The sequence below is a fragment of the Cimex lectularius genome, unplaced genomic scaffold (assembly GCF_000648675.2).
Source record: "Cimex lectularius strain Harlan isolate CLEC.00 unplaced genomic scaffold, Clec_2.1 scaffold268, whole genome shotgun sequence".
Classification (NCBI taxonomy): domain Eukaryota; kingdom Metazoa; phylum Arthropoda; class Insecta; order Hemiptera; family Cimicidae; genus Cimex; species Cimex lectularius.
Genome location: NW_019392848.1, coordinates 353,381 through 366,987, shown reverse-complemented (window position 1 = coordinate 366,987; position 13,607 = coordinate 353,381). Strand labels below are relative to the sequence as shown.

The 13,607-nt window shown below is 35.3% G+C and overlaps 1 protein-coding gene across 5 annotated transcripts in view; it reads right to left on the bottom strand.

Annotated features, from left to right (window-relative positions):
- LOC106662035 (LIM domain only protein 3-like) overlaps positions 1-13,607 on the bottom strand; it is a 156,785-nt gene that overhangs the window by 39,870 nt on the left and 103,308 nt on the right. The window lies entirely within an intron of this gene.

Genomic DNA, 13,607 nt, shown 5'->3' with positions numbered 1-13,607 from the left:
TAAAACCAAAAATAAAGCTATAACAGTCCTGGAAGGGGTGAAAGTCCAAGTGAACTTAACTGATTATTAAATCCATTAGATTTCGTGGTCCGATTGACAAAACTTTCAATTAATTAATCTTTATGTAAGGTATTAGTTGAGATAAAACCTTAACTGATTATACCAATTATAATCGATTAAGTTGATGTTTAAAAGTCCAAGAGAATTTACAATTAAATTGTACAAATAGATATAATATGGAGGAAATAAAGTTTCATAGTACATAGAAAGAAATTGACAACTGAATTAAGATGATGTTTCGATTAACCTACAAATCATTCGGGGTGAAAGTCCAAGTGACAACCGATTATATGAATAAAGCATTTTTGAATTTATGAAATTGTAGAAATAGATATAGTATGGAGAAAATATAGTTTTATAGTAGAAAGAAAATGACAACTGAATTAAGATGATGTTTCAACTAACCTACAAATCCTTCGGGGTGAAAGTCCAAGTGAACTTAACTGATTATATGAATAAAAATTTTTTGAATTTATTAAATTGTACCAATAGTTATAAAATGGAGGAAATAACGTTTTATAGTATAAAGAAAATGACAACTGAATTAAGATGATGTTTCAACTAACCTATAAATCCTTCGGGGTGAAGGATTTATAGGTTAGTTGAAACATCATCTTAATGAAAGTCCAGGCGAACTTAAATGATCGTATGAATAAAACATTTTTGATTTTCTCAAATTGTACAGATAGTTATAATGATTATTCAGAAATCGTGAGTTGCGGTCTGGTATGATGTAGGTTTCAGAAAAACATTTTCTTTATCGTGCCAACGTTTCGATCTTCATTGAGATCATCTTCAGAGCCTGGGATTTACAAACATTGTTTAAATTTAACAAATACATGTATGATGTGGAAAAAAGTGAATTTATACAATACAAAATATATTTTCTATCTTCAATCAAAGTATTTCTACTCACTCAAAGTGTTTGTTTTCTGTGTAATTGTGCCATTTTTGCGTGTCGTGTTACCTACATAACACTAGACCGCATCTCACGATTTCTGAATAATCATCGACTAACGGTTACTAATCACCACACAAAAATAGTTACAATATAGAGGAAATATAGTTTTATAGTAGAAAGAAAATGACAACTGAATTATGATGATGTTTCAACTAACTTACAAATCGTTTCAAACGTAGAAATCAAGGTAAAAATTTGACGCGAAAGGTTGGTGTAGAATATAATAATGAACTTCACACTTTTGCGTTTAATTTTGGCTTTCAATAGGCGTGAAGCACAAATAATTGGAAGATGAGAAATCAATTTGGACTAGATTGAACCTATCGATACGCGGCGATCCGAGGTTTCACACACACACACACACACACACACACACACACACACACACACACACACACACACACGCGCGCGCGCGCGCGCGCACGCACAATTAGGTAATACTTATAAGATAAGTCTATTAAGTTTAAGTCGGCCAATTTAAATAATTTTATGTTATAAATTAACAATGAGAGTATTGTTGGGATTTATATGAAATACAGTTCAAGAATAGTATAAAGTAGGTTTGTAATACAGAAAGGCGTGGAGGTCTGTTTGGATGGGGCAGCGGCGGTTGACAATTGGGGACGGAGGCGGAAAGGTAAGCCTTGGGGGGCGGGGGCCGCCTCTTATCCCAAATCAATTTCACGGGGAACTGAGCTTTGTACACGGAGCCAATTGAGCGGCCAAGTCGCTCTCAACTGTTTCAAACGGCGGTCGGCCCGGCCCAAAAACCCTCAACGCACCTACCAATGACTGACTATAACCACAAACGCTCTTTCTCCTAACTCACATTCCAATCGGAACGGAAAAAACCCCTTACCATTTCTTTTTACACTGCTTTCACTCTGTGGATAATTCAATAAAAAGTCTGACGTGTTTCGCAAAAAATTGCTATAAGTGAAACAATAGTTGAATAAACTCAGGGTGGGAAGGAAAGAATGCGATTTACTTGAATCGAAAGTCCCATAATCACAATTCTTTACATATTTTTCTAAAATTTTATACCAAACAAATAATACTACAATGATTAATTCTTAATTGAAAAGATAAAAATGAATTAATTTCACCCACCTTTAAAATTCATTTGTGTTGCTGAGGGTGAAGTTTAGTTGATAGCGAAGCGTCTAGCCTCACTTGAGAAATGATCGTGTTATAGTTAAGTTAAAAGTCAGTTGTAGAACTATATGAGTTAATTGGTAGAAAAAATAGATTACACAAGACAAAGTTATCAACAGGCCGATACTCCAGGGTATATGCAAGGGTTCTTAAACAGAACCAGCAGGACAGGAAACCTTCAGGAAAAGTCCAACTGCCTTAAAAAAAAGAGGGAATTGCCAAGTAGGCCAGGTTAAATTTCATACTCCAGGATAGAGACAAACAAAATACATCAAAAAATCCTCAAAAAGTCTTTTTTTTTAATTTGTGGTAAATACAACTACCTTAAAGTAGGTAATAAGTAACAGTGAGCAAGGTAATTAAAACAAGACAAAATTAAAACCAAGAGTGGAGAAAACACCCACTCGCATTACTCCAATGTTACAATAATATTGTTTGTTCAATTGATACGTGTGTCATTATCACTTTCACTGTCATCACCATCACTTCCTAGGACATCTCGCGGCCATTGTCTCTTTAGTCGGCGGACAGGGTTTGAGAGGATTCGTCGGGATGCGAGGTTTCTGATGTGCTGGTTTATGTTAGTTGGGAGGTTTTTATGAAATTTACGGTAACGGAAATGTATTTCATCTTGTACCAAAGGAATATGTAAATCTGTATGTGTAGTTTGGTTCGATATATAAAATGGAACATCTAGTATTTTTCGTAGTATTATAGAATGGGCAGTTTGAATGCGGTGGATGAAGGAATGATTAGCTGAACCCCACACTTCCAGTCCGTAAGTCCAAATCGGCTTAACTATACTAAGCAGCCTTTTGTTTTTGAGAGGTAAATTACATCGTTTGTCAAGAAGTCGTGCAAGAGCTCTAAATCGTGTCATAACCTCCTGACGTTTCAGTCGTGTGTGAGGATTCCACGTCAGGCGTTTGTCGATGTACCGTCCGAGGTACCGCACCTTGTCCGCATTTGGGAGGGGAATATTGTTTAAGAAAACAGGGCGGGAGATCATTTTACGAAGAGTGAAGGTAATGTGAATGTTCTAACCATCCTCAAAAAGTCAAAATTATAACTATACCAAAGCCGGAAAATATGATATTTACGGGCCTGTTAGCTGCATATTGACGACTTGGTAAGGATTTGACAAAATTGCGTGTGGCAGTATATAGAGAATAGTTCGTTCTACCAACAAGCCCAGGAACCCGCATTACATATACGTTAGTGGGGAAAACACCCAACGTAACACTACCCGATGCAAATCCAATGTCCAATTTTCCATAAGGCTGTATTATCCCCGTGCATATCTGCCCGATGCCATGCAACGCTACCCTACTCTACGCTCTGCGACCCCCCACTGACCAGATTTTCGTCGAGTAACATCGAGTACAGTCGAAGACAAAAGAACCGCACACTCATATTTTTATTTCAAGCTATATGTTTTATTGTCGTTATGTACATTACAACATATTTATTTTAACATAAACCAAATTAAATGAGATCAAAAATAGATTAGTTTTTATTTAAAAAAATTAATTTTTATGGTTTGGGAGAAAATTTGTCAAAACACCGGAATACGGATAGAATGAATGTTACTAACAACTTGTTACTTAGTTTTGCTCATAAATGTAACTAACAATTTATTACATGGTTGTGCTCATAAAATTTAACTAACAATTTATTATATGGTTGTGTTCATAAAATTTAACTAACAAGTTATTACATGGTTGTGCTCATAAAATTTAACTAACAATTTATGACATGATTGTGCTCATAAAATTTAACTAACAATTTATGATATGGTTGTGCTCACAAAATTTAACTAACACTTTATTACATGGTTTTGCTCATTCAATTTAACTAACACTTTAACATGACATCAAAAATTCATGAGTTTTTATAAAAATTATTTAATTGTCATAGTTTGGCAGAAAAAGTTATAACAATACCGGAATAACTTTATTTAAAACGTTTGAATTTAACTAACAATTTATTACATGGTTTTACTCAAAATAATGCAAAGAGGCGTTGCGATTGTGATAGTGAGTTGTGATACGCGCTGTGTGACTGTACGTGGCATGGCTTTGATGCCGAACAGATGTTCGCACCCTACCAAAACGAGACGAGGCGTCGGGAAACGTCAGGTCACGTCGCGTAGCGTTGCATCGGGTGTGTTCCCCGCTTTCTGTTGGCTTAATAAGAATGTTTCTATCCACTGGCAAAGAAAAGCGCAACCAGTCAAAGTTATTGATGTACGAAAGTAAAGCAATTCCTATCTTACATAAGGGCTTAACATCCAACTACCCGTTGGGTGTCGCGGTCGAAGGTAAAACCACATACATTCCCATATTATTCACGATTAAAAATCCATGGGCTATGCCGGGATTCGAACCCAGAACTGATAGGGTGACAAATACGAGTGGGACACCCTAACCACTCGACCACCGCGGTCCCATAAAGAGTTACTATCATAGCCATGGAGGCTAATAAAAAGTCAGAAGCTAAAAAATGAGGTATAGGCAATACCACCAGGAGCCCAATATCTACAAAGAAATAAAAAATACTAAGGATTGGAGTGAATATATAACTTCTCTATTTGAATAGTGTATTCTACTCATTATCATGATCATCAAACTCTGCAAGTAATCTAAAATTTGATAGATTTGCAAGTCTTGTTTAAATCTTCGCGGAAAACTAGACAACGTAGATGTACTTGCAGTCAGATAGTGAGCACTTAAAGTTGAAAATCCGGATCAGCGCAATGCCAGTTTGTGAGTAGAACAATCATTTTAACAAAGAGGTTAAAATTTCCTAATTAGGATTTCTCTGCCTCTTCATGTCAGGGTTGGCGAGTTTTTCAGTTTTTACTCGGTTTCTTCAGGTAATTTAATGGATCAGTGGAGAGCACCATGATCATCGACAATACCTCCTCTTCTGAGCAATAGGCAGATTTTTGTTTCCTTTTTTCGTATAATTATACTAAAACCACATGACTTGTCCTTTCTCCACATAATTATTTTGTTTCAATTTTAAGCATATTATATGGTCAGTGGTGATTCTGGTACAACAGATGCGAGTGGTCCTCTTCTATTGCCGTTCCTCATAAAGTCTCTGGCTTTATGAACTCTATTTCTTTTTTCCATTGTTTGTTATACTTTTCTTTCGGGCAAACTACTACTTCGTAAGACCGGAAGACAATAAACATTGCTCGTAATGCACACATTCACTTTGCACTACATGGACTTGGATTTAAGTTAAATTGAACAAGAATGTTTAATGCGTTTTTTCGTGATTTAAAATAAACAGTGACTAGAATGATCAATTAAAAAATAAATAAATAGACAAAAAATAAGACTGTAAAAATATTGCAGTTATAGTTATGTTTGTTTATATTCTCAGCTAAAGTTGTAACATTATTCAAAAACGAAATCTATAATATACTTTTTACTGATAAATTTATGTTTTTTTCTAGCAATTTTATTGTGGTCAAAATATTTTTAAAAACAGTAAAATGAAAACGACAATTTTGAGTTTTGCAACTGTACTAAACTTACGCGCTACGCAGGTTTACAAACAACATATTCATATTTTCTTAGAAATTGGCTAACTTTTTTCCGAAAGAAAGTTTAAAATGTTGAATAAAGAAGAATGTATAAAATAAAACATGGTCCCAAATTATATTAGCTTAAACAATCTACTGAGGGAATATTGATACAGTATCACACAATCGGATCTGCAGGCGAAGTATGTACTTTATTATGCTAAGCATTGAAACATACTCCGCATATCAATGGTTGAGATTAAAAATTCAGCGTCACGAGCGGGATTCGAACACACGACCTTCGGCTAAACACGCCGCTGCTCTACCACTTGGACTATCGCGACTTCGATCCGCTCGGACACCAACTTCCTATCTAACTCTCTCCTTTTTGCCGTTTTTCAATCAATTTTTCGAATCCCGCTTGTGACGCTGACTTTTTTATCTCAACCAATACCTTTCATAAATATTAATTATTTGATAAAAGTTAATTGGCCACTCGGACCACGAACTATAATTGGTTCACATGAATTATAACAAATTTGTTCAATGATTGTAAAATGTTCTATGTTAACATGCTAAATTATTTAACCAGAAACTGTTCTCATAACTTCACTGTGCGATTCCCAATCAACTATACATAGCAAACATAATATATTTGTTGAGATAGATCGAATGTGATCATCCTATCCAACCTATTCTTGTCACTATTTCAACGAAAATTTAAGTAGTATGAATGAATGAAGAAAGAACTTTATTTACAAAAAAGTTAAAGTTAAAAAAAGAAAACTTTCTTCGCTTTCGGAAGAGTTGCAGAGTGAACAGCGTTCAACAAAATTATCTCTCACTGGGGAGAAATTAAGGTAGATAGTTCGTAACTAAGGATGAAGATCCACTGTTTATTACATGAGGACATTAGATTATTATTCCTTATATCATTATTAGTAAAAAAAGCTTTTAAACAGTAATATTCAAACTATAAGATTTTTCCAGCTTGACAGGTTCACTCAAAAACTTGACAGCGAGGACAGGCAAACTGGGATGATCAGAGTTGATGAGGTTTTTTAAATCGTAGATTTTAAAATTTATTATATTTTTATATATTATGTAAGGAATATACTGGCACCATTATTAAGAAGCGACAAGGTGTGCAGACAGATAATAGGACAAAACTTGGGACGTAGACCAGACACTCTGGACGTACTCCATGATGGTGAGACCTATCCTCAGATACGGCAGATTTTCTGAGCCGTTTAAGTAAAAGATACAAAACAGAAAGAACTCACAAAAATACAGAGACTCGCATACCTGGAGCGATAAGAACAAATTCCACAGTGGTATGGAGAAGAATTGGGATTGATCGTTTCACCATACGATAACAGCAGAAAAACCTACTATTAACGTTATTAAATCGAAACCTAAACAAGGTTAAAACCTATATGGAGAGATAATAACAGCCAAATGAAAGAATATCCGATACTCATAGCATTTTTCAGCATAACAGGATGTTTGAATTCAAGCAAAATTTCCAGACAAATCTGAGCATCAAAAAAAAATTTGAAAGAGGGAGTTGAGACCGGCACCATCTGTTGTTCACTGATGGATCTAGAACGCAAGAAAGCGTGTTGGGTCCTGAAACCAAATACTCAGAACCCATGGGAAAATACACCGGTATAATTCAAGCTGAAGTTCATGCAATTTCTTGATGTACTCAGTTCAACCTGAACCAATGGTACAAAAACAAGAATATGGTTTGTCAGACAGTCAAAAGCCATCAAAGCACTATAGGTCATTACCTCAAAGATAGTGCTAAATTGCAAAACGTACATTAGGTACTAAACAAATTAGGTATGCAGAATAAAGTTATTCACTGCTGGGTTCCAGGGTTTGTAGAAGATAGGGAAAGGAGAGAAGTTTGGAAGGAAAGAAACATCAAAACGCAATAATAGAAGTAGGAAACAACATCAAATCCTAGCAAGATCTTTTGCAGTCTAAATGGGTATTTCAAGAAGATTAGTACAATCATATCATCATATATGTAGTATCATGCATATTCTGCAAGCAATCAGAGTAAACATTAACACACCTACTATTAAACTGTTGTGCCACACTGGCCAGCAGGAGAAAGAGTTGTCGAATGTACATTATAACAGTAGAAGAAAATCACTCACTGAAATCGGGCCTACTAATCCAATTTCTTGATGGACAAGGACTCACCGGTGTGCTAAAGCAGCGGAACATTTTACTGCACACCCCGAATATTACATCTTACATTTTATTTTTTTTCAAGTAAATTAGTTTGAAAACTGATCTGCAACGATAAAGTACTCATTGTACGTTAGTATACATTTTTACTGTAAAACCTTGTACATCATTTCGAACATGTTTTCTCTCAGTGAATCTTACATATGAGTGGGGGTTTAATTACAGGTTGGAATCTCACACGGTTGACACTAAAATTGAAAAGTGTTTATTACTCCAAGCGAACAACGTGGAAAAAGGGGTGGTCGTTTCTCCTGTAAAAACTAGCGGGGAGGATGCAATTGTCCGCACTAACCCAAGGGGTTTAACCGAGGTAACCCTAATTCACTTAATTTCACGGCTGTTAGACCGTCTCACTTTCTCACAGTTGAAATCTAAGAGAGCCCGCAAAAACCCCCTCGGCGGAAAAACGGCGTAAACACGGCAACTTCTTGACTTAACAATCGTTCACGAACTAAAGTTGGAAAATTGTTTCGACTTCAGGAAACTATATTAGTAATCACAGCTTGCCAGCCAGCGGTACTAAATTTGATAAGGATGTACATCTTCCGTTTCCGGATTAAATGGTTGGCGTCATGGCAAAAAAATAATTTCTAAAAATAGTTTTTTTATTCAATAAAATAAACAAAAATTGAATTGATCATAGCGTGTGGTCTAAAATATGTCTAGACTTCGGTGAGGAAAACGTCCCCCTTCAAACGATAACGTAGTGAGTAAACATGGGAACCTAAATATTTGATGCTTACAGATAAATCCGGTTGGTCTCGCTTTTTGTTTGCTTCAGACGTCTGTTCCCAGGGCGATGCCGGTTTCTTCTATGCCTCGTCGTGTCCTTAAAACTGTTTTCGATTTATCATTTCGGCACGCGTTTACTATTTATTGTTTATGCAGTGTTATCTACATTTAGTGTTTTTATCAATCTGAAAAGGATCGAAGTTTGATTAATATTTCAAGTCTAAATTTTAATTACTAGGTCATGTATTTATGTTTCGTTTTCTGATGTAAGTATAAATTCCTCTGATATGTGACATGAAGGACGGTATGACTGGTATATGAGCAATTGTCTATCGCCTGACAGTGTTGAAATCGTAAGCCGCGATGTGGCTGGCTGCGGTTAATGCGCAACTATTATTACACCGATTCCTACGGTCCATTAAACCAGCCTTGTAACCTGTGAATAATTGACAAACCAAACCATCAAACGTTACCGATGTCATGTAAGAATCATTGGTGGGTTTACAAACATTTCATCCAGAGCTATTTCCACTCTGTAACATAATCACCGTTTAACGTATTCCATTTCGTATGGAATTGTGAAAAAATACACTTCTACTCGATAGAATTTTTCTTCGCGTTTATTTTTTTAGGAAAGTGTATTTTCTGAGCAAGTTTGAAAATCTAAAATTTTACGTATCAAACATTTTTAAAATTAATTTCAGACCAGCTGAAAACACCCTTTTTAAGAGAGCCCAAAATATTCTCATTGTTTGGTACCATTTTTTGCAACCACCTATAGTAGTGACCATCTATTTCATCTTAAAAAAAGATCAATTTTCCTCACTACTGTATATTTTGTCAATAAATTGCTCGTTACGATTTTTAGCTTATTAATAATAATGTGTTCTATTTTGAAACAATATAGAAATAATTATCTATAAATTTTGTTTAAACACTATTGATCATAAACATAAAGCCCGTCTGCCAAGTTGACTATGATATCGTCGTAATATAAATGTAAGCAATTAATTTATAATTTACATTAAACTACTGATAAAAAATACAATAAACGTATTATAAATAAAATAATAATAAAAAAGAAACATAGTACCAATTAAATTAAATAAAATGCTTTTTTAAAATGAAACACTTATTTAAGTTGCACATGTAAACACAAATAACCGTTTAGAAGTGAAATTCGTACACAAGTATTTTTCCATTTCTCCAAGCTTCTACATAGAATTTGTATAAACATATCCAATCCTTAAGGTTCAGATATTCCATAATTTCATAATTATGCAATTACAATTTTTTAAGCCATCGAACCTTAAGGCGGCTCCAGACATGCGGTATTTGCCGAATGCCGATTACCGCCGAATATTTGCCAAGCCTCTAGATGCTAGTCTTTGCATTCGCAAAATAGCGTGCCGAATACACACATGCGTGTTTTGTATAACCTCCTGGTCGTTGCGGAAACAGGGAATACGTATTTTTCAAATGCCGTGGGATTCCTCTACGTACTACAAATCGTAATGGACAGTGAAACTGTCACTATTTACCGCATATACCGCATATNATGTACACAAATGTTGAAAAATGATGAAGAGTTTAGGGTTTTATCGTTTATGTGTTATATCGAAATGTGTATAAAGGTTTATCGAAATGTGAAGAAACTTTTCAGTAGAAGTTTGATACATAGTTTTAGTTGGAATTGCAGTTTTGAGACAGACCAAATATAAGTAAAAGACGAGAGTCCAACAGCGTAACTGATGGAAGATGGGAAAATTGACCAAGACAAAACACACCAGAACACGTGATTCTCAACATTCAAGAAAAGAACGGAAATTTTTATTTACAAATATATTCATTAAATACAGTGGTTTAGTGAAGTTTCTATTTACACACTTCCCTCCAGCCGGTTAAGTTCTAACTGAATTATTATTAATTATATGATATTATGTTTTTATTTTTCTACTACGGGAAAATAATTAGATTAAAACCTCCAGCAAAAATGACCATGTTATAGGAAAGAGTTCTTTATTCTCCTGTGCATGTACCTTCAAACAATAATTGACATTTGTACTGGTACTAGCTTCGCACTGATTACAAAATTTAATTTTATCAACATTTTGAAGTTTCGATATATGCCTGCACAATCTACACCCTGGCGACATTAGTCCTGCTGTGAGACTCCAGCAGGGGTACGCATACAGAAGCATCGGCCTGATCTATCTAGTACAGGTGAAGTTTATAGGCAGGAGACAGAGGGAAAAGTATGCGGTTAGCCGCTTTGCTCTTGTTTACTTTAAATTATTTGAAAAACTTCTAAAATTGGAACCTGGTGAGACCAATTTCACACTGCACAAAAAAAAAAAAAAACAATTAAATTTATATCCTCAATTTATAAAAATTGGCAGTTAACAGTAAATTTGAGCAAATTATTTATTTTAAACCCGTTAGGGAAAGGTCAGGCGAGTATGGAAGGTATGAACGAATCTTCATACCCAGTTTTAATAGTTTTTGGTCGGTCAACCTTGAAACAGGAAACCTATTCCCTTTTTGTTTTTAAACAAACTTGAGTAAAATGTACACGGATGGTAAAACAGTACAGAAGATTCAACCATATTCCAGCGAACTTCAATCTGTACTTTTTTTGGGGGGGTTAGGATATTTTCGGGATNATTTCCGGTTACCATTTACACTCACGTTTCATCACAGTTGACCAAATTAAAATAATTAAATGTATTAATTAATAAAAAAAATGATTTCAACAACAAAAACTGGAGCGAAAGGCAACTGGACCTCTGTCAATTCATGTTGAGTTCATGTTTCTAGCTATTTGATTTTCCAGCCCTTTGAGATTTGGAAATAATCGTGGTCATCGTTCAAACTTTGCTAATGATTACTGAGCAGTCTGAGAAGTAGAAGATTCGATCAAATCTTATTGCAACTTATTCTCTTGCTAACAAAAATCTTTTTCACAATGTTGAAATCATCTGATAGACATATTGTCAAACTTCCTTTAAATATAAACATCTATGGATATAAGATTTCGACTCATTTAGAAAACGTTGTGCACTCGACCAAACGTCCCTATTCCAAAAAGACCGTCGGTGCAGTCAAAGATCTTCGTAAAATAATCAAAATTCGTTTTTCAAATGCCTGATCCAATCTTGTTACACAAACTCGATACGCACACACGTCAAGTCCAAAAATTAGCCTCCTTAGAAAATTCACGTCGGCAGTGGCCAATGGTTCTATTGTCGACGTTTTCTTATATTTCGACCTCAACAGTTTAACTTATGATTTTTCCTTCTTGAAGGTGGGATAATAGGTCATCTAAAAAAAAACCAAAACCAGTTTTTATCCACAACGTTCGGATTTATTTTAATACTTCCTCAGTTGAGTTAATGCAATGGTTAAAACAGTGGTCGTCAGTCATTAATATTTTATAACAGTTTATTTAAAAAAAGAGCCAGTGTGGTACATATTTAAGTCTTTCAGACTCCAAACACTGTTTTAACCATTGCGTTAACTCACCTGAGGAAGGATTAAAATAAATCCGAAACGTTGTGGATAAAAACCGTTGTGGTTTCTTTTGAGATGTCCTATTTTCCCACCTTCAAGAAGAAAAATCATAAGTCTATTGTCGACATTTAAAAAATATTTTGGGGATGTCGGTGACCGCAATGGTTTAGGCGTTATCACAGCTCTCATCGCTGTACGGTAAAGGTCCCGGGTTCGAATCCAGCGGCCCTGCATTCGAACCCGACGTATTTATAAATGGTCTATTTCACAAAACTCTGACACCCCGAGTGTTCATATAACCTCTGCTGGTGCGAACTCTCATTAAAATATATATATTGAATAATTTTTTGCTAACTCATATATAATTTGTTTATTCCAATGGAGGCATAGATTCCATACAATAAAAAAATTCAGTCGAGTCATTAACGGATAAACTAATTTTAACACTGATTTTAAAAAAAGGGAATAAACACTCTTGAAAACGTAATGCATAATATTGATCTTTGTTAAAATGACCTAATTCTTAGAAGGGGGTACCATGAAAAATAATGGATTTTCATTAAAATTAGCGCTAACAAGTTATGTATTGTTTTATTTTGACTCAAATGGGTAAGAATAAGAGCCATTATATTAATGCTGCTAGTCACCTGGTATTCATAGAGAGAAATTTGATTCCTTTACATGGGCGACGATCTAAGATGTATAAAACAAATTTCCTAGATTATTATCAAAATTAATTAGCTATTCCAACCCGATGTGTTAAACAAAAAATTTACTGGTGATCCTTTTTCCGAGAGCGGTATTAAAAAACGTTTTGTACGCTTGGTCTCCGGCCAGGTTGGATATCATTATGAGCGGAGGGTATATTGATCGAGTAGTAAATATCTAATCTTCAATGGAAACGTTTACCCAAAGAGTCCCTTGCAAGTGATAACATCAGAGAAGCAAATAAGGGCCGGTAAGGTAGGATGTAAATACGTTTGGGGGAGGCCTCCTATACAAACTGATAGCCGGGTAATCTCTCCTCCCTCCGCCACTCTCACTCACACAGTCTCTCGCTCTTGTTGACAAACGCAGAAAACGTTTCGGTGGGCACACAGACGATTACCGTCCAGGAAGTTTTATTAACGGAGACAAACGAGTTCAAGTTGGAACATTTTTTTTTTTGTTCCGCCCGGCACGGCGTCGGGATGTCGCATTGAAACGGTTGACACGGAATCCACAGGTGTATGAATAAATACCCGACGTTTCGGGGCGATGAATGGCCTGGAATACGCTTGGCTTCATTTCGTTTTGTCGCCCTTTGTAACCTTTGTACAGTCAACTCCCCTGAAAAAACAAGCTACCAAAAGCAATTCGGCTTTAATTATCCCGTGTTCAAAACAGTTTGAA